Genomic DNA, 21638 nt, shown 5'->3' on the forward strand with positions numbered 1-21638 from the left:
TAGCGCACCCTGTTACTTTAGGCACATCCCTTCCTGGGGTGCCACTCCATTCAAGCAGGAAAGAATCATTCCACACAAAGCCGGCTCCGAGCGTTTCGCAGAAAAGAGCCTTTACTTGAGAAAGTCGTGGTTGAAAGCCGGCCCGTGGTTGCTTCAGCAAGTGGCTCAGCCGCGATCTGGAAGCGGCCGCCTGCAGGAAGAGGAACTTTTTTTTTTTACTGCTCCCCGCTTCTGCTTTTCTCCTCCAGCGCCGAGTCCTCCCAGTCGCCTGGAGGCGCCCGAGGCCCCAGGAGGCGTTGCGGCGCCACCCGACGTCGCGCCCTGGGCGGCTGCGCAGTGCGCACGTCAAAGCCAGGCTGGGGCCGGGCGCGGGGCGCGGGCAGCGGCGCGGCCTGGGCGACACTGTCCCTTGCGGAGCCGGGCTGAAGGCGGACGCCGAGGCGGTGCCGGGCCCTGCAGCAGCCGCAGCCGCCGCAGCTCGAGCGAGCTCGGGAGTCTCCGGGCCACCGTCCGCCCGCGCCGCCACCGCCGCCGGGAGCCGGAGCGGGCGGAAGACAACGGAGGGACCGAGCGCCCGAGCCGCGCCGGGGGCACCGAGCGAGCAGCCCGAGGCGGCGGTGGCCGCCGACGACGGGGACGGCGACGACGCGGAGGCCGAGAGGGAGCCGCCCGGCCCGGCCCAGCCCCGTGAGTGACCCGGCTTCCGCCGGCCGGCCGGCCGCACACCGGCCCCCCGGGCTGCCTCCATTTTCTCGGGCGGCGGCCCCGGCCCGGCCCTGTGGTGGGTGGGAGCGGCCGGGGCTGGGCCTGTGCTCTCCCCCCTGGCCTGGGCCTGCGGGCCTCGGGAAGGCTCGGGAGGTGCGGGCCGGGCCAACTGTCACTCCCGACCGCCGGGGAGACGCCTGCGCCGGGAGGCGAGGTCGCATCTTGGCGATCGCCCTTGGCCAACAGACGCCTCCCCGGTTTGTGATGGAGAAACGCGCGGTGGCCCGAGCGTCCCCGAGCTGCGTCCCCGAGAGCCGGGCCGCCTGGGGCTGGCGGGGAGTGGGGGTGATGGTGGTGCCGACCTCGGGGAGGTGAAGCCGGCCCCGCGCTTTCCCCTCCCTCCCCCCCGAGCAGCTCAGGGCTCTGGTGTGGACGATAAGACGGGCAGCACAAATAACCGTGATACCGGCTAGGCCAGCGGACGATGAAGTCCTGTGTAAGAACTGCGGAGTGCTAGCAGGTCACCGCGGGGAAGACTTGGCCGCCGCCGATCGCTTCCGCCCCGCAGAGATATCCTGAGGCCCTACTGGCTTTTGGGGGGTTGGGGAGTGCCGGGGTGGCGTTGGGGGAGGGGGCCGGTGCACCAGGGGGCAGCCGAGCTGGAGGACAGTGGTGAAGGCGGCATGGGTGGATCAGGGGAGTCGGTGTGCCGCATTCTCGGGGTAATTTAAGAGAGCGCTCTTGTTTCGGGACCCAGGAGCCCGGAAATGTAGGCTTTGGGTGTGCTCTAGGCGCCCTGATGAAAGAAAGCGGATAGGAGGGGGCCCGTGTCCCTTAGAAGGTGACAGCCTCTCGGCTGTGCAGGTGGAACCGCGCCCCGGCTAAGCCCAGTGCGCACCTTTTGCGAAGAGCATCCTTGCATGTCAGCGTCTGGGAGGTGCTGGAAAGATGGGGAGAGGCGAGCCGTGTGCACGCCTTCGTGCGCTGTGGGTGTCAGGTGTCCTCACGTGGGACCCACGGAACGAAAACCCAAGTGAGTTCTTTGAGATGGCATGTGGGTAAAATCATAATCGAGGAAAACAAATTGTTACCATCTGGGATGGAAAGTTGCACACAGACCTTTTTATGGAAACATAGGAAACTGATTAATCCTCAGTGTGAGGATGCATGGGACAGTCAGGACTGGGAGTTTTCAATTTGTTTTCTAGGTTTTTCTTCCCTGAATTAGTAACAGGTCATTAGTCTGCCTCTGAAGTGTGGGGTTTGGACTCTGGAAGTAGCTTGTAGAGGTGGATTTTATAAAGCACTTTGCTGTTTGTGGCTGTGACAAACGAATGCTAGTGTTTTCTAGTTGAAAAAGAGCTTTATAAGAAGCTTATAAAATTCAGGAAGTTCTGGGGGAAAATGTACCTTCTCTCCTGTAGTTTTACCATTTCAATTTGGTTACTGTTAATATTTTTGCATATTTCTTCTCCAGTCTTTTCCTGTGTTTTTTTTTTCTAAATATAATGAGTTATGCTACGTGCATACATCCTGGGACCATCACAATCATCTTGACAAAAATGTGTATTATGAAAAACACATGCATGCTATTCAAAATCTTGCTTCAAAATAAACTTACCTTTTAATTTGATTTTTTTCTCCCATGAACTTTTTGGAGACTCCTGTGTCTCTCTTATTAACTTTTTATTTCATGGGTCTACATCTTCATATAGAAATGTTTCTACCCAAGGAAGACAAGTCCCTTAAACATGTCTGCGTCTGACCAAGCTGTATTTTTGCCTCAAATGAAATCCTAACTGCTGCTGGGGGCAGAAGAGGTGTCTTGTTGGAAGTGTTTACGAAATTGTGCAGTTGGGGTCCTGTTGCTGTGGAGTCGAGCTTGTGCTGGGCCGGATGTGAGTGGTCAGGGGGCTGGGATGGAGGACAATGAATCGGGCTCTGCTGTGGAGGTCCTGCCAGGGTGGGGGTCCTGTCTCCTTCCACTCCCCAGAAATCTCTCGCCCGTCCTGTCCATGGAAGCCAAGGTGACATCGCAGATATCCAGGCTGAGTGTTGATCTTTTCTGTTGGCATTCTGTAGCAGAAGGTGGAGTTGGTCCTGAAGGATCCGATCAGCTGCTGTAGCACAGGGGCTTTTGCTGTCCATGTGCAGGTGGTCCCTCCAGGTCATCAGCAGCCGAGGTCACAGGTTCTCCGGTTCTTTACACCCTAGGATGTATTAAGAGACTCCCTGTTTTCCTTCTAATCTTGTAAAGTACAGTGTGCAGGTTTTCATAAAGTTAATTTAAAAGAAGACCTAGGAAGGTCCAATTTAAATATGAGAGTTGCTTTTATTTTGAAACTTACACAAATAAAGGGTTTTTTTTTTCCTTTTTTTTAAACTAAAAATACATTACATTTTTATGACTGGAATATTTACTAAATATTTGTTGATGGCTACCAGGGTAACTGGAGAAGGGCGGAGTTTGCCTCCAACCAAACCTGGAACAGATGGCGGAATTCTGGCGGACCCCTCAGGCAGTGAGACTACCATTGCACCAATGAGGGGCACAGACCCATATCCCTCCACCAATAAGGGTCGAGGCGACCCGTGTCTTGGCTTCGGTGTCAAGGAGAGTTTAAAAGGCCCCTTCCCCGTCTCTTCCACGCTCTTCTCCCTCTGCAGCCCACTCCTTCACGTCGGTCCTTTCTGCTGCACGGGGAAGGGAAGCCAGGACCGTGGTTCCCTGAAATAAAGGCCATCTAAATTCTTTTCATATATTTGGCTGAGTTATTCTTTCCCTGGCGAACGGCGAATCTAACATTTGTGTGTGTGTGTGTGTGTGTGTGTGGAGGGACAGATCTATTTTTGTGGAGTTGTAGATGTCTGTTGTTGCCGCCACACTTTCCCAAGAATCTTTTTTCCAGCACTTTGGTGGCAGAAAACTCAATTTCCCCATCTTCCATAAAAGCACACACTCCAGCTCTCTCCCAGTTTGAGTCCAGCAGTGGGACGAGCCTTGGCTCCGGGTGCTGTCCTGGTCACCTTTCTGACATTATGTCTATTTCAGTCCACTTTCTAGAAGTCATTTTCCTCTTTCCTGTGGGTTGTTTAATTCGAACTCTGAGTTCATGGGTGCCCTTAGGTGTTTTTGAAATAGGGACAGGTGGAGTCACGGATAAGGAGGAAACTTTTGTGAGTAAAACTGGCTTTTTACAAACTGAACTTTGTGTATGACAAAATTGTGGGAAAGATCAAATCTTGGTGAGCCTCTGGGTTGGATTTCTTATAGCTTGTTATTTGGGGCAGGAAGAGCTTGAGTATGTGTCAGTTCAAATCAAGCCAACGAGCCTAATACACAACCCTCTTGACTTTTATTGGAGGGAAGGCTTTTCTTGATTCTTCTTTGATGAAAGGTGGAATTGATCTGGGTGAGAATGGTTACTGTATGGGAAAATAGGGACCCTGGTCATTGTTCCTTCCTTTTGGAACAGGACAGCAGTGTGAGGCCAGTGTTTCCCCCATCATCATTGAGGGAGTAGATGGCCCTCAGAAGGCAGTGTTGCAAGTTGCACTCTGTTTCTCAAACCCTTCAGGTATTATGAGAAGTTCTGTGGGACTCAAGACAGTTCTGGACTGGTCGGGATGAGGTCAGGTGAACTGTTTGTTGCCTGCAGCACCTTGTTTGGGTCGCCTGTGACTCTGCATCCTACCATTTCAGGCTCTCTGAGCTTCCCAGTTCTACTATGCCTTTAACATTTCTCAAGAAGTGGCAGCTGTGATGTTGAGCTAGCAGAGGAAGGGGGAATGGCATGCAGAGAATTGTAAGAGGTCCACAGGTGTAAAGCAGGGGGTGAAGTCTGGCCTGGCCATTGTGTCGGCTGTAGCATCTTTAATAGATTGTGACTGACTTGCGATCTTGGTACAGAATACAGTGGGTGCAGGAATACAGTGTTTGTAAACTGTGGGTTTGTGTGTATGCATGGTTACAAAGACCAATACTTAGTGGCAGTCTGTTTTTATGTGGTAATTAGTCCTTGGGAACATTGAGCAGGTAAGTTGTTGAGGACCAAGAAGGTATGCCAATGTTAAGAAATCACAGCACTTGGATTTATTGAATTAAATGTTGTATGAGAAACAGTAGACATTTTGTAGCTTGATCTTAATTAAGGTGCTGTTTTGTAACCTTGTCTAATGAATTGTAGCTTGATCTTTTATAGAGTACTATTCACATGTTAATCACTATTCTCTCCCACCCAGATTAAATATCAGTTGTATTTAGGCATGAGGAAGAAGTAGGAGGAAGAGGTTTCTGTTGACAGGTCTATAGTTAAGGCCCATTCTTGGGGTTATGAAATTTGGAGAGGCAGTGCTGTCTGGTGGTTAAAAGCAGATGGGGTGGTTGGATTGGCTGGGTTTGAACCCTTGCCCATCCTTCTGTGGGCTTCTTAGCCTTAGGGCACTCTGTGGCTTAGATTCCTTGGATAGGAATGATGAAGACCATGTCGGAGAGTTCTGGGATTCAGTGAGCTGCTGCGTCCTCGGGTAGCAGTGGACACAGTAAGTTTGTGGCTAAGGGTGAGGGGAACTGGAACCTTCAGGACCAATCCTGTTAGGACACTTCCTTTGGCAAGTAGGAACTCTTGAAGAACACTGTAACTAGAGCAGTTGTGTGGTTAGCTTTGAGCCTGAGCTCTTCCAGAGTTTTCTGTGATAGGAAGTTACCTGTGTAGGACTGTATAGTTGACCAGCCACAGGACTGGCTCTAGAAGCTGATTTTCTTTATCTTTTGTTCAGTTTGCTAGAATGGAATTGTGATTTCAGTGCCTTCGGTGGACCTTTTCGTGAATGTATACAAAGATTGTATCTGATGTATATTCTAATATTTGTAATACAGGGGTTGTTTGGAGTCAAAAGTTGAAATACACAATCAAAGGAAATGCACAAAAAAATCACTAGGCAGACGGGGTGAGGGTGCATATTATCACTGACTAATTATTACGTTTCAGACACTTCTGAAAACGTAGTGTGTTCCTAGCATGGCTGCAGATAGGACACCAAAATTAGCAGGATCACATGGACATTGTGCAGTTAATGTGGGATTTGAACCCAGGTCTGTTTTACTTCAAAATGTGTGTGGCTCCCTGGAATGGGAATAATCGGTTTCCCCCTTCCCCCAACCCCACTATAGGGTCCTTATAGCTCTTGAGAATGTTTGGCTTTGCATTTTAGAATGAAGGTTTATAAAGAGTCTAATGAAGATTTTAATAGGTTGTCAAACAGTAACCGCATGCTATAATCCAAAATGGTTTATTTTAAATGCGTTAGTTGTACAGAGTCATAATTTGATTAGTGGTTTATAGTTTAGTTAGACCAGTAGGTTGTATTCTTTTTCTTATTAATCCTGTGGCAAGGATAGGAGGCCCATGATACAGTGGGCAACCAGAAGAGCTGGGCTGGCTCCTGACTCAGTGACTCACGCTGTAGTCACTGACAAGCAGCCTCACCTCCCTGGGCTCCAGTCATCTCCCAGGTGAACCCCTTGGGGGTGGGGAGGAGTCTGGGTTGAAAAGCTCTCAAGTGGGGGGTGCGCTCCTGTTCCCCGAGCTGGTGTGGGGGCAGCATCTCTCTCTGCTGTGGGGTCTGCTTTAGATCCTGTTTTGTCCCCCAACTTGATCAAACTCTTGGAGTTAATGTGCAAAGTTCTCTGCTGAGGGTAATGTGAATCACACCAACATGCGTATTTTCAGATTTCTACCTGTGTGCTTGTGAATAAATAGTTAAGAACTCAATATTATATCGCTGTAAAGTACAGGCTTAGTAAATCAGGCTAATCATTAACAAATTCTCAAGCCTCTCATCAGTTTCATTGTGAGAGTTGGGTTGTGGAGTTCCTTCAGCTGTTTGTGTAAGGAAAAGGAAAAACATTAACCAAAGAGAATAAGAGGAGAAAAAGAAAAGATGGAAACCATGTAGTCAAATCTGAATGTGTGAAGACCTGGCCGGAGAGAGTGCTTGGTTGTGCTTGGTCTCAGCCTTCCTCCGTGGGCTGCCTTGCTGGCTGAGCGGTCAGGGGTCTTGGCAGCCCTAGTTCTGTGTCTGGGCCCCCTCTCTGCTTCCACCTGAGTAGTTTGGTCCACAAGCGGTTTTTATGGTTGTCGGGAATGGCCAGCCACATGGAGTTGCTAGTTGAGGACAGCCCTTCCCTGCCCTGCTAGCTGACATTAGCTAGGCCATCTTCTGGCTCCTCCAGCAGGTGACAGGTGCTGTCCCATGCAGCTCATCTTTTAGTCTGTCTACACACAGGGTGATTTGGAACCTCTGGCCTGTGAGGGGTTTTGTATGTTTTTCCTATGTGCAAGTTTTGCCTTTGCATTGCAATTTACTTGAATTAAGAGGTCTTAAAAATGTTTTAAATCTCATTTCTGTCTCTCCTCAGCTTGTGTTTTTAGAGTATAATATGTTGTTTCTATAAATATCAAATGGCACAACTATCTTCTTTATGATAAAGCTTCAGCTTAGCTGATGAAATTATTAACACTGTTTTCTGTTTATTTCTGCGACATTTGTGTTTATGTGGCAGTGATTTCCTTTTAAGGCTCACAGGCCCCTTTCCCAGAGAAGTTCCCAGTGAAACAGTGTTTCCTACATTGGATTTTGCAGCATACTAGTCTATGAGAAAGCAGTCATTGCTGAGAGATTAGAGAGTGAATGTTAGCTTAGGAAAAAGCTGGGTTAAGCACAGCGAAGCATATTTATTTTTTTAATGTTAGCATTTTATTTAAATTTTTAAAATATTTTTAAAAGATTTATTTATTTTTATTGCAAAGTCAGATATATACAGAGAGGAGGAGAGACAGAAATATTTTCCGTCCAATGATTCACTCCTCAAGTGACTGCAATGGCTGGTGCTGCGCCAATCCGGAGCCAGGAGCCCAGATCCTCTTCTGGGTCTCCCACACGGGTGCAGGGTCCCAAGGCTTTGGGCCATCCTTGACTGCTTTCCCAGGCCACAAGCAGGGAGCTGGAAGGGAAGCAGGGCCACCGGGATCAGAACCAGTGCCCATATGGGATCCTGGCGCATTCAAGATGAAGACTTTAGCCACTAGGCCACCACACCAGGCCTCTTATTTAAATTTTTTTATTATTTGAGTGACAAAGAGGGAGAGGTCTTCCATCCATTGGCTGCTGCCCAAATGCCTGTAGCAGCTGAGACTGGGCCAGGCAGAAGCCAAGAGACCTGGATTCCAAGTGGGTTTCTCATCTGCATGGCAGGACCCAGCCTCTTGAGCCAACACCCGCTGCCTCCCCGCTGCAAGAGGCTCAGGGATGTGGGGGTGCCAGGCAGTGTTACAGTAGCTCTACCTAATACCCACCTTAGATTTTCTGTTTGTGATGGTGTTTGTAGTATGATTTTTCTTTGAGTTTGTAAGTTTTTTTAATTATATTTATTGTAAAGTCAGATTTACAGAAAGAAGGAGAGACAAAGATCTTCCATCTACTGATTTGCTCCCCAAACAGTCACAACAGCTGAAACAGAGCTGAGCTGATCTGAAGCCAGTTTTTGTGTCTCCCATGCAGGCGCAGGGTCCCAAGGCTTTGGGCCATCCTCTGCTGCTTTCCCAGGCCACAGGCAGGGAGCTGGATGGGAAGTGGAGCAGTCAGAATACGAATGGGTGCCCATATGGGATCCCGCACTTGCAAGGCAAGGATTTAGCCACTAGGCTATCGCGCTGGGCCCTGTAACAATTTTTAATAGTGTGAATTCTGACTGCCCAGAGAGGGAAGACAGTGCGCAGTTTCTAGTTGGTCAACTTCAGTTGTCTTCAGAACAATTCCTTAGTGTCCACAGGCATCCTTAAGGAGAACGCTCCCAGAACACGGCTTAGAAAACCCTTTGATTTGCTTTGTTAGTGTGACTTCAACGTACTTACTTCTCATTTAGGGTGGTAATTTTTGTCAGAGTTCAAATTCAATTAATGTTGGAATAACTTCTTTTCAGCCTTGCTGAGGCAAAGAGTGAATGCTGTAGATCGGTGACTTTTCCAGGATATCCCCCCTCCCCATCTTAAATTTCAGCCTATAGTGAGAAATGGCCTGTTTGACTCAAAAGTCTTAGTTCTTTGCATCAGTGACTCAAAACACACTTATTTGCTGGAAAAGGAATTTCATAAGATAGTACATAAGTCTTGCCATGTATGATGCATTCTAACACTTTTTTTTGAAGATTTATTTTTAATGGAAAGGCAGATTTACAGAGACAGAAGGAAAAACGGAGAGAAAAACTTTCTATCTGCTGATTCACTCCCCAAGTAGCCACAACAGCTGAGCTGAGCTGAGCTGAGCTGATCTGAAGCCAGGAGCCAGGAGCCTCTTCTGGGTCTCCGTCAAGGGTGCAGAGTTCCAAGGCTTTGAGCCGTTCTCCACTGCTTTCCCAGGGCACAAGCAGGGAGCTGGATGGGAAGTGGAGTACCCCTGTCGGATCGCGGCAGCATATGCAAGGCGAGGATTTAGTCACTAGGTTATCATGCTGGGCCCAACGTTTTCTGTAGTATTTGTGAATTTTTTTTTTTTTTTTTTTTTACGACACAGTTCCATAGGCTCTGGGATTTCCCCAAGCCCTCCCCCCATATTGATTTCTTCCATATTATTACAGTAGGACAGCTCATAAGTAGTCACAATTTCATCATTGCAGGCATGGAGAGTCCAGCATCTTATTGTCCAGATAAATTCAGTAGTTTCATTGGGAGATCATCCTTGATCTGAAAGTAAGCTGGCAGAATATCATCCCCTCAAATGAAAAGCCATAACACAAATTCAACAAAAGGAAGAAACATGGTGTTAGTTGTTATGTGAATTTGAGAAGCACTGTGAGGTTGCATACTTTGGTAAACTTCTCAGTGTTGCGGTGGAGCCCACGTGGTATATGCTGTTCTTCGGTGAGAGCACTGAAGCTCAGGGTAGGCACAGGGGCTGGGGCTGACAAGAGCAGTCTAGGTTAATCCCGATTGGTACGGCTGGGCGGAGTGTCTCATGTCTGTTTCTCGTCCGTTCTCCCTAAGACGGCAGGAATAGACCTGTGCATCGAGTCGCTGTGAGGCTTCAGAAAGAAATGCTGTGCACCTAAGTTCTCACATTCTTCAGCTTCCCAATACATTGTAACTTTTATTACTGAAGCTTTCAGACTTTTTCTACCGCACCATTTGTAGTTTCCAACATATCATATGCTCAGTGTGCTTAAGCAACTATGTGTGAACGCAGATTCTTTGGAGATGTTGTTGTGACGTCAATCCTCTAAAATAGCCAAAAGGAGCCCTTAAAGTTACTTTGCCTGGTAGTTACAGATGTTATATCACTGTTTGAGTGTGAGACTTTGTAACATATGTGAAATGTCAGGTAATCTTTCATTATTAGCAAGTAATTAAGTACCAATATTGTTTGTACATACGTGTGTCAGTTTTTGCATTCTTATAATCTGCTTAAAATAAAAGTTGTCCTTCTTGTTTTATCCTGGTTTCTGTAGGGTTTTGAGTTCTTCTGTCCTCGGTATTTTGTAATGTTGGTGGTGGTTAAATGTTGTGTCTTGACCTAACAAAAGTGCCATTGAGAAGAGATGAGCAGTGGTGAAGGTCCGATTCCCTGGTGGCTTGTGCGTAGCTGGCTCCTTCCTGTCTTACCGCCCGGAGCATTTGCTGCTCCAACCCTCGGTTTCTTTTTCTGTTTTTGTCTTCAGTCTGGTTTGAAGTTGCTCATGTAAGAGGTCCCAGTCACCCTCTCTGACACATACCGATTCAGTTCAGCATGAAGGCAGCATGAAGGCTCAGTGATTGCTCACAAAGCACGCCCGTTTGTTAGCTGCTGATGTACTGCCGTAGGATCCTTATAAATAAACATGTTATAATTTAAGTCAGAATGTCTTGTAGAACTTGAAAGTCACTTTTAGCCTCTTACAAGATGGTTTTATTTGTACACAGTTATTTACTATGCTTTCCCAAGCTGTTCTTTGCAAATTAATTGCAGATGGAATAGCTGGCATCCCCATGCCTGCCTTCTTCATTAGGCAGAGTGAATTAGGAGCTGGTACCATCTTCCTCCATGTGCATGGAGCAAAGCAAATACTCCTGCTGTTGTGGTATTAAAAGTCATGCAGCCTTGTTCTTTGAGATTCCCATCACTCATGTGTCTGCCTAAGACCTAATCTTGGTCTTATTTATGCAGAGTGAGTGGAAGTTGGTTGATGGGAAGAGAATATTGGAGAATGCTAGCTTTTTTTTTTTTTTTTTTTGACTTATGGAAGCTCCCCCACTATGTAAATTAAATGCAGAGAAAAGAAAACCAGAGCAAAAAGAATCTGTGTTTGGCATAGGATGTTACATGCGGACACACATGGGTGTTTCAAAAGATCAGGATTATATCTTACAAGGGCTTTTGTTATCTTCTTGAAGAATAAGGACCACCACTGTGGCATAGTTAGTAAAGTCACCGGTTCAGGATCTAACTGCTCCACTTCTGATCCAGCCCCTGATCCAGCGGAGCAATGGCCCAAGGCCTTGGGACCCTGTGCACCTCTGTGGAAGACCTGAAAGAAGCTCCTGGCTTCAGTTTGGCCTAGATGTTGCCTTTGTGGCCATTTAGGGAGTGAACCAATGGATGTAAAATATATGTCTCTGGCTCTCTTCTTTCTCTAACTTTGCCTTTCAAATAAATCAATCAGTCTGAAAGACAAGAAGGGAGAAAGGAAACCAACCCTAAGAACAGGCCACACAGAAATATCTGGAAGAAAGTTACTTTTCACAATTGCCCGAAGAAAGAACTTCTTGAGTAGATTGCTAATCATGGACTATGTTAAATATATGTAACAGGTCATGGCTCCCAGTGAAAAATGGGGAGGGGAAACTCCAGCCTCACATGTTCTTTTCAAAACTTTGAAAAAACAACAAAACTTTCCAGATTCCTCTAGATCTTGAGAAAATGCCTAAAAGAAATCAAGTTCATGTAAAACGCTAGCGATTTCAGTCAGATTGGAAATTGTCAAAGAAGGTGCCTTTTGGTATCTGCTGTTCTGAGCACTTTACCTGTATAACCTTCTTCAGTCTCACAGCTCCAGGAGAGGCTGTTACTATTACCCTCATTTTATAGATTGAGAAGTTTAGGCCAAGAAGCTAAATAGTCTGCCCCAAGACTGATTGTGAGTAAGTCCCAGAGCCTACTTGGGTTTCCTTGAAGTCTGGCGTCAGCGTGTGTTAACTCAGGCTAGCTCATCCCAGTATGTGCCAAGATAGCAGTGTTAATTAGCAGTTCCTCCTGCCTTATGAACTTTTTAAATCATACAGCAAAACAAGGATGCCCACGGAAACTATTGATGTTTGCTGTTACAATGGCCAGCATAAGGAAAAGCAGAATTTGGAGACAATTATAACCTTAAACCTAGGAAAATCAGGAGACTCAACTCACTAGGTAAGAGTAAGAACTGAGTAAGATGGCTACATACCACATAAAGATATCTGATAGGGGCTGGCATCATGACTCACTGGCTAATTGTGCCTGTGGGCATCAACCTCCCATATGGGTGTTGGTTCCTGTCCTGGCTGCTCCACTTCCCATCCAGCTCCCTGCTAATGTGCCTGGGAAAGCAGTGGAGGATAGCCTAAAGTCTTGGGACCCTGTACCCACATGGGAGACTCAGAAGCTCCTGGCTTTAAATTGGCTCAGCTGTGGCTGTTGTGACATTTGGACACTAACCAGTGGATGAGATGATCTTTTTCTCTGTCTCCTTCTCTCTGTAAATCTACCTTTCCAATTAAAAAAAAAAAAAAGTAGTAGATCTAAAAGAAGATATTTGATAATTATTAACTTTTTTGCTGGAGATGCTAAGTTATAAAAATATTGGGAGAAAAAAATCACATTCTAACATTAAAACGATGAATGCCTAAGGGAGGGATTCTGTGTGAAATATTTGAATCACTGTAAAGAACATATAGACTTAATTGAGGGGAAGTAAAGATGTTAAAAGGCTGGTGTTATGGCACTGCAGATTAAGCTGCCACTTGTGGCATCAGCATCCCATATAAACACCGGTTCAAATCCCAGCTGCTCCATTTCCAATCCAGTTCTCTGTAAATGCACTTGGGTAATCAGCAGAAGAAGGCCTAAGTGCTTGGGCTCCTGCCAGCCAGACAGACCTGAATGGAGTTTAAGCCTCCTGTTTTGTCTTTGCGGCCATTTTCGAAGTGAATCAGCAGATGGAAGATCTCTTTCTCGTTCTTCCTCTTTCTCTCTAACTCTGCCTTTCAAATAAGTAAATCTTAAAACAAACAAACAAACAAAAAACAAAAAACAAAAAAAACACAACCAACCAAACAAAAAAACCCCCAAAAAGTATGTAGCCATCTTACTCAGGAATGTCAAGTTGAAGGCGGCCATTGTGGTGTAGAAAGTTAAGCTGCTGCCTGTGACAAAGGAACCCTTGGGTGTGTTACACATCCTGGCTGCTCCAACAGTCTTGCTGCCTGTTGGTGCACGTGGAAAAGCCATGGGAGACAGTCCAAGTGTCTGGGCCCCCTTACCACCCAATGGGGAAATTCTTTAGTCGTGTTCCAGGCTCATGGCTTTGCAAGCATTTGGGGAGTGAACCGGTGAATGAAACATATCTCTCACTCGATAACTCTGCCATTGACATAAATAAAAGGCTTGTTAAAAAAAAAAAAAAAGTAGGTGACTGTTGCCACGATGCACTGGGTATCCAGTACTAGTGCTGGTTCCAGTCCTGGCCGTTTCCTTCTGATCCAGCTGCCTGCTGGATCAGTGGGTGATGGCCCAAGTGCTTGGTTCCCTTACCCATGTGGGAGATCCAGAAAAACTCCTGCATGGGCTCTGACCCCACCTCTGGTTGTTGTGGCCATTTGGGGAATGTACCAGCAAATGGAGATCTCTTTGTATTTCTGCCTTTCAAATAAGTAAATAAATCTTTGAAACAAATGATTTTTTAAAAGTGAGTGCCAGTATCAGTTCATTTTTGTTCTCCAGATCCAGCTGCCTGCTAACGTGCCTGGGAAAGCTGCGGAAGATGGCCCAAGGGCTTGGGACCCTGTTCCCAAGTAGGAGGCCCAGGTGAAGTTCCAGGCTCCTGGTTTTGACCTGATCCAGTGCCACGGCCACCCGGGGAGTGAGCCTGTGGATAGAAGATGTCCTTTTCTCTGTCCCTTTTTCTGTAACTTCGCCTTCCTAAATAAATAAATAAATACATCTTTTCTTTTTTTTTTTTTTTTTAAGGTTCTGTTGAGAGACTGGGCTGTTGGGGAAATGAGTGCAGCCTGTTAGCCTTGGCAATGTGAGCAGGATGGGCTGGGTTCTCGTCATAATGAAGTGTGTACAAGGAGGGGAAGTGGCAGCTGACTACCCTCCTGGATCCACCCCACCCCCGTTGGGGGTGGCTGAGAAGTTACGGTTATTCCAAGAACTGAGTGTTCACTGATTTGAAAAAAGAACTACTGCTGAAACTTCTTTTCATTACCGCTAACAAGTGATTATGTGTAGGTGACTGTCAGAGGCTCATTTGCCTTCCCATTGGAAGTGAGCATGACCAGAAAAAGGGGTAGTCCGTCAGGAGAATCTGTCCTTAGTCTCCAAATGACCTTGGTTTTGGTGATACGGTCATCTTACCATTTCACAGTTGCAAACCTACCATCTCTATAGAGCCAGCACCATGGGGTAGGAAGTCAAGTCTACACCTACTGTGCTGGCATCACATATGGGCACCAGTTTGGATCCCAGCTGGTGTACTTCCTGTTCAGCTCCCTGCTAATGTACCTGGGAAAGCCACAAAGATGGCCCAAGTTCTTGTGCCCCCGTGCCCTTGTGGAAAACCCACAGAGGCTCCTGGCTTCAGACTAGTCCAGCACTGGCCTCTTGCCATTTGGAGAGTGAACCAGCAGATGGAAGATCTCTGTTTTCTCCTCTCTATAAATTGGCATTTTAAATAAAAATAAATGTTTAAGAGTCATTCTTGCACACACCACGCCCGCCCCGCCTGTGTGTGTTGGCCAAGGGCGTGAGGCTGCCATGAGGCTGCCAGGTCCTTGTGGGATCTCCCTGCCTTTGAGCTGGACTCAGGGAGGCTGCAGCTCCTGAGCCTCCTTTGCAGCCGGAAGGGCGTTATATGGATCACTTCTGTCCAGTGAGGGCTCTAGTGTCACAGTACTGTTAACTAAAGTGTTCTGCTTGGCCTCCAGTCAGAGATTTGAAAGGTGAAATGTTAACACACAGTTTGTTTTGCCCAAATTCCCTCTCCTTCACTCTCATATGTACAGCTTCTCAGGAAGCAAGAGAAGTTGGGAGTTAGATTTTTTACAGTTAGATTCTATGTTGGTTATTAGATTATTAGGTTCTATATAAGTCAAAGAAATGTAGAAAGAGATACTGCAAGAGTCTTTATATACCTGTTTGTGTAAATTTTGTTTTTGGAGAGGAGAGAGCTTCCTCCCAGGTGCTGGGTTACTCCCCAGGGCCCACAGCTAACCTCTGGCTGGGAACCAGGAGCCCACTAACTAAGGCCAGCACTGCTGCCTCCCAGGGCTGGGACAGGGAATCGGCACAGACACTCTGATGAAGCTGCAGCCCTGGACCACGAGGCCACATGCCTCTCTCTAGTTGCATGACTTTTCATTTGTGGTTTTTTTGTATCCCATCCAAGCCTTAGAGCAGATGTGTCCAAGGGAAGACTGAAGTTTCCCAAGGTCACCCTAGGAGTCCGTTTTCGGAGAACGAGAGGGAGAGTTGCATTTAGTTTGCATTTGCTTGATTTCCAATTTGTGAGCTTGAATAGGCATATCCATTTTTACTTTCATTGTCTTCGTGTTTCTTCAACCATGGCCGATTTCCACCCTTGAACATGAGTCTCCGGAGTGTGGGAAAGCGTCATAGGTGGTGCTGCTCTCATCTTTACTGGTCTGGTTTGGTAGGAGAAAGGATCCCTGCCCAGAGAGCCGCCTCTCTGGGGGATTAGCGCAGGGAAGCCAGGAGACCATCCTTGTAGTCCCGGGAATGCGCTTGTTCCTTCCAGTACAGTTGGGGTTTAATAACATTTTATCTAATTTAAGAGTCAAATACTCAAGATATGCGAAATGGCCGTTCAGAAGCAGCTGGGTTTCAGAAACACGAACACCATTAAGACGGTCTGTTTCCTACTGTGGTTCTGTGCTTACTCACCCCATCCTCATGTACAGCCCAGCTTTTTCCACCTAGCTGTGGAACTGTCCACCGTCTGCCTTATTGTGCTTGAGCCAGCACAACATCTCCCACTGGAGAGAGGTGAATGGCACATGCAGAGGTAGGAAGACTTCCCAGAGTATGGTACTGAGGGTGACAGAAAGAAAGTGGTCCTGTGGCTGTTCTAGCCCAGAATTGTTTTCTTTTGCTATCTGACTGACTGATGTGTCCAAGCAGGTTTACTGGACCTCTTGGTTCTGTGTGTACCCTAAACCACATAGTTCTCTGACTAGTCTTTGCTCATCTTAGCCTTAGAAGCAGACCCTCTTGGCTAGAGATACCCTGAGGGCCTGGAGGAATCTGAAAAAGGATTGGACCACAGCATCCCCAAGGTATTCCATCCACTTGCCTTTATGCCACCTTCCCAGACAAACAGGAGAGACCGGAATATCTTACCTTGCAGTGAAGGGTGGGTTCTACATTACTAAGGTATTTATCTCTGTCCTAAGCCACCAGTGTTTCATTGGGTAGCATTGCGGGTTATCTCATCACGCTTGCTTTGTTTTCCATTTCCCTTCTCTCTCTTTTTTTTTTTTTATCTTTATCTATTTTTATTAGAAAGGCAGATTTACAGAGAGAAGGAAAGATAGAAAAATCTTTCATCCACTGGCCCACTCCTCAAGTGGCTGTAGTAGCCAGTGCTGAGCTGATCTGAAGCCAGGCACTAGGACCCTCCTCCAGGTTGCCCACGTGATTGCAGGGCCCCAAGACTTTGGGTGATCCTCCACTGCTTTCCCAGGCCACGGACAGGGAGCTGTATGGGAAGTGGAGCAGCTGGGACATGAACTGGCACCCTTATGGGATCCCAGCACTTGCAGTGGGAGGATTAGCCAATCAAGCTATTGCACCAGCCCTCCCTTCTGTTTTGCCCCCTTCCTTATCAACTCCATCCCCACTTGTATTGTTGTTATCTCTAATTTCTGTAGAGATTGGAGTAGAATGTTTGTCATTTAAGTTATGAGTGGTATTTTTCCCTCCTTGAATGAATCTATTTTGTATTCCTAGTTAAAAAATAATTATCTGTAAAAGGCAGCCATTTAGACTACAATAACTGTAGTACCTCATGCATTAGGGGCTGGAAACATTTGGTGAATAAAATTGAAAATAGTTCTATCTCTCCTTAACTGTCAGAGAAGGAGAATGACAGCAAGAAAACTGAGGTTACACAGAGAACCTCCCGGAGGGATGCAGACCACACCATGGTACAAGGGAGGCGGGGCTGCGGGTGCAGCGGGTACAGCGGGAACAGATACAAAGTAGAAGGCCTTTATTTTGCTGTAGGCTACACTGTGGATTGTCTTGGTGCACTCTCCCTGCTTGATTGACTTGAATCATCTCTAGACAGGATGTCCCCTTCAGCACTGTCATCTGTTGACACACCTGCAGGAAAATAGGCCTGTGTGATCTTACAGCAAGTAACAAATCCGTCATTGTGGTAAGGTTAAGATACACCACCCTTATGCTGAGATCAGGGTGTGTCATGTTCCTTGCCTACCATTAGGGAAATGGAGAAAATACATTTCCTTTTCTTCCCTCTCCCCCTTCCTTTCCCATTCTCTGTCTCACCTTGCAAGAACAAGATAGGAGCCAGAGAAACAGAAAGAAGGACATAGGAGATGTTTGCTGGGACGCAGTACACAAGCAAGTGCACGTCTGTTATACTAGCTGGGCGGAGCCACACGTTTGGCTTTGAATTTGATGATCCAGAATGAAGAGAGAAGCAAGAGCAACTGTCAAGACTGTTTCTCAAACACACTTCATACGCGTAATTGTCCAGAATAGAGACCCCGTTTATCAAGACATGCTTTATGCGCTTTCCTCAGTCTCCACAGTGTCTGAAAGTGAAGTACCCGAGTTTGCATGCAGGATGATGCGCAGGACGTGGAAGATGTAATAGGCACAAGTGCCGCTGAGTTAAATCATTAATTTTGTAAAGCTCTGCAGCGGTGGAAGCAGTGCCTGATAATTTCGTGGTAACAGTTGGTTACCAGAAAGGTTCAAGGTTATATGACCACTGCTGTGGGTTTAGCAGATGGCTGAGCTGGTGGGCAGGTCTGGCATGTCTGTCTGCTTTTGAAAACTGAGGTACTCAACCAGACTTGAACTCAAGTCAATCAAGTTGCCTTGGAGGCCAGGTTGGTGTTTTGCTGAGAAAATAGTTTTGTGCCCTGCATATGGATGGATTGGATAGGCGTTGTCTCCTGTTGTAAAGTAATGTTTTAATGGTCACTATCCTGTTAGGAGTGAGGTAAATGGGCCGGAGAGGAGGTGGGCCCGCCTCCCCTACCCCACATCTTAATTTAGTCAGACCGTGGTTGAAAAGCCACTGCCAGGATGGTTGTTGATGTCATTTAGTTGCAGGTGCTTCAAAACCATAGTTCCCTGTTAAGGAACAGGTTACTCTAAGCTCCTCCTTGTCCCAGGAGCTCTGCGGGAAACAGTAACCAATGCAGATTCCTATTCAGACCACAGTGATTCTGACAGGTTAGTGATATGCTTAACAAGGTGCAGCCTCCATGAGGGCCCTAAGAGGTCTGTGAGAAATGTATATTGTGAAAAACCTGAACTTCAGCCTTTTTTTTCCTAAACTATTTTTAAATCCAATTTCTACAATTTTTTTCAAGGTGGTCTTGTAGTTAAAAATCAACAAGATATATTTTGTGGTGTATGCAGAAATGATGATTTAATTTCTCTTTGTATTTTCCTTTTGCAGATTACTGAGTACTTTTACAAATGCTTAGTCATCGTAATCACTTGAGTTAGTAACATGAAGTTCTACAGAGGAAACTAAGTTTTAACTTCACTTACTGTATGGATTGTAGCTCTTCCTGAGACCTGCTACAAAAGGTATCATTGGATCTGAGCTGCTTTCCTTGTTCCTTATAGATGCAGTTTTCAGATTAAAAAGCAGGTTTTCCAGCTTGGCTGTAACATGATGTCGGCACTACCTGGAAAACACCACTCCATAAGTGTGGAAAGTTCTTTGAGCAATAAAACAAGGCTTATGGTTGTTCTGTTAACAGCACTTGAGTTTACAGTGAATTTTTCATTTTATGCCTTCTGTTCACTGGAAGTTTAATTACCCATAAGAGCTTGATGAAATTACAAGAATTTTTTGTTTTATTGTGTTTCAGACTATTGCATGAAGCTTCCAGTCAGTTGTGTAATACACTTTCTGGCATTACCTGAATTTTTCAATCTACATGACACAGTTGTAAAAGCGTCTCCCCCATTGAAGGCGGTATGGCATCCTGACTATCCTCTCGCCTTGACACCCAGGCCTCACTCAGGCGGGATTTTTTTCATCCCGGGTCTGGTAGCGTGGCATGTGTCAGTCTTCTTGTAGCTTGTGACTCCCCAGCTGCGTTCTGTGTCCTGGAACTGTACTTTATGAGTGTGTGTGCTTTAGTACACTTATGCACCAAGTTGTCTTATGGTCCATGGGCTGACTTTTAGCTGTCTGGTTATGAGCCTTGTTCCTACAAAAATCCAGGCAAAAACTTTTGTATTTGGTCATACTAGTCAGATAACAAATGAGATTCAGTAACTTCCTTGGAATTTAAAGTTTTTACTCTCATTTCTTCATCTGGAATTTTTCTCTCAACCCCAAGTCAAACCTTCTTATGCCTTTAGTGTGTGGATGTGGAGTGTGGAAAGGGTGGGTTGACTGTGAGAATTCTTGCAGAAATCATCCTTGTGTGATCCTGAAGGGCCATGTGATCATGCATTCTGAGACTAAATATTTCTGCTGGAAAAAAGTCTGTTTACAAAATAGACCAAATGTCAGCCTTTGAATGGTTTACAAAGAAAACAGACCTTCAAATCTCCAACTAAGGTAGTTCAGTGAAGGCTGGTTGTGTGGCATGGTTTTGCTTTTGTGGGCGTTTGGCCAGAACAGAAATAGCAGTGCATTGGGCCTGGTGCAGGTAGCCTAGTGGCTAAAGCCTTACCTTGCGTATGCTAGGATCCCAAATGGGCACCAGTTCATATCCTGGCTGCTCCACTAACCCATCCAGCTCCCTGCTTGTGGCCAGGGAAAATAGTAGAGGATGGCCCAAAGCCTTGGGACCCTGTACCCATGTGGGAGACCTGGATGAGACTCCTGGCTCCTGGCTCCTGGATTGGCTCAGTTTTTTTGGCCATTACAGCCACTTGGGGAGGCCAGTGGATGGAAGATCTTTCTGTCTCTCCTTTCTGTAAATCTGACTTTCCAATAAAAATAAATAGGTTTTCTTTTAAAAAAGAAGAAATAGCAGAGCATGGACCTTATAGGAGTGATTTTTCCAGGTTTGTATCTGATCTTGTAGAAAATGTTTAAAGCTTGTACATTTTAAAAGAAAAAGACATTTTTTAAACACAGATCTTCATCAGAATGACTAAAGGAAAAAAATAGAAGCTCAGTGCAGCTTTAGAACCATAACGTTTGACATTCGCCTTTACCTTTTTTGTCTTTGCTCTTTAAGACAAAAATAATTTTCCAGAGGACTTAAAGAACTGGTTTTTTTTTTTTTTTTTTAAGATTTATTCATTTTATTACAGACAGATATACACAGAGGAGGAGAGACAGAGAGGAAGATCTTCCATCCGATGATTCACTCCCCAAGTGAGCCTCAACGGGCCGATGCGCGCCGATCCGAAGCTGGGAACCTGGAACCTCTTCCGGGTCTCCCACGCGGGTACAGTGTCCCAATGCATTGGGCCGTCCTCAACTGCTTTCCCAGGCCACAAGCAGGGAGCTGGATGGGAAGTGGAGCTGCCAGGATTAGAACCGGCGCCCATATGGGATCCCGGGGCTTCCAAGGCGAGGACTTTAGCCGCTAGGCCACGCCGCCGGGCCCGAAAGAACTGTTTTTTTAAAAAGCAAGATTGGCTGTTTGCTTTTCTTATTTACCAAAACATTGGCGAGGTGGTGAGGTTTGCCCATGATCATATGCCTGTGTTTGCACAACCTTGGTCCAAAGTGAGTAGTAAGTTTAATCAGGAAAAAAAAAATTATGATTCTCCTTTGAAGATGGAAAATTTCACGTTTTTAAATGTGGATGTTGATTAACTTCACATAGAGTACAGTGTTTATTCAAATAGTTGAAGGTCACATATTCTGAAACCATTCTAAAATAGGGTACTGTAACTCTAAATTCCTTGGGCTATATGTGAGTAAATCATTGTAGATAAAAATTAAAGATCACTGATCCATATTGATAAAAGATCTTTAATGTATTCATGGAATCAGTACGTAATGTAGCACTGATGACTAAGTGATGTACCTCTAATTTCAAGTCTTAAATCAGATAATAAAACCTTTGTAATGATTTGAGAAGTTCAGTGTTGTGAATGAGGTGACTGTAAGTTAAAAATATATATACTGAGGTTGATTTAGAATCTGTTTTACTATTTGCAGTTCCCATCCTGTTGGTGTGTTGTGAAATCAATGTAACTGGATTATGATCAGTATTTAAAGGGCTAGGGGGAGTATGGGGAAGCAGAATAGAACAAAATAGAAGACACTCTCAGTGTGATTCTGTGTGAATATCTGTGGTTCGGGAGGCCAGAGAAACCTATAAGCCACTCTTGATGGTGGTAGTGCAAGTAGGTGGCATTATGCTAATTTGATGGCTGCACCTGGGATACAATTTGATTGGTTTTAACTGGAAAGTTCAGGTACTGTGTCTTCACTGATCTGCACT

The 21638-nt window shown here is 46.0% G+C and overlaps 1 protein-coding gene across 1 annotated transcript in view; it reads left to right on the forward strand.

Annotated features, from left to right (window-relative positions):
* Positions 1-343: 343 nt before the first annotated feature.
* Positions 344-21638, forward strand: part of CAB39 (calcium binding protein 39) — a 91710-nt gene continuing 70415 nt past the window's right edge. The window contains exon 1 of the mRNA XM_058665096.1: positions 344-687. The gene's annotated coding sequence lies outside the window, so the exon portion shown is untranslated. The remainder of the gene's footprint in view (positions 688-21638) is intronic.

The sequence above is a fragment of the Ochotona princeps genome, chromosome 5 (assembly GCF_030435755.1).
Source record: "Ochotona princeps isolate mOchPri1 chromosome 5, mOchPri1.hap1, whole genome shotgun sequence".
In the NCBI taxonomy this organism is placed as follows: Eukaryota; Metazoa; Chordata; class Mammalia; order Lagomorpha; family Ochotonidae; genus Ochotona; species Ochotona princeps.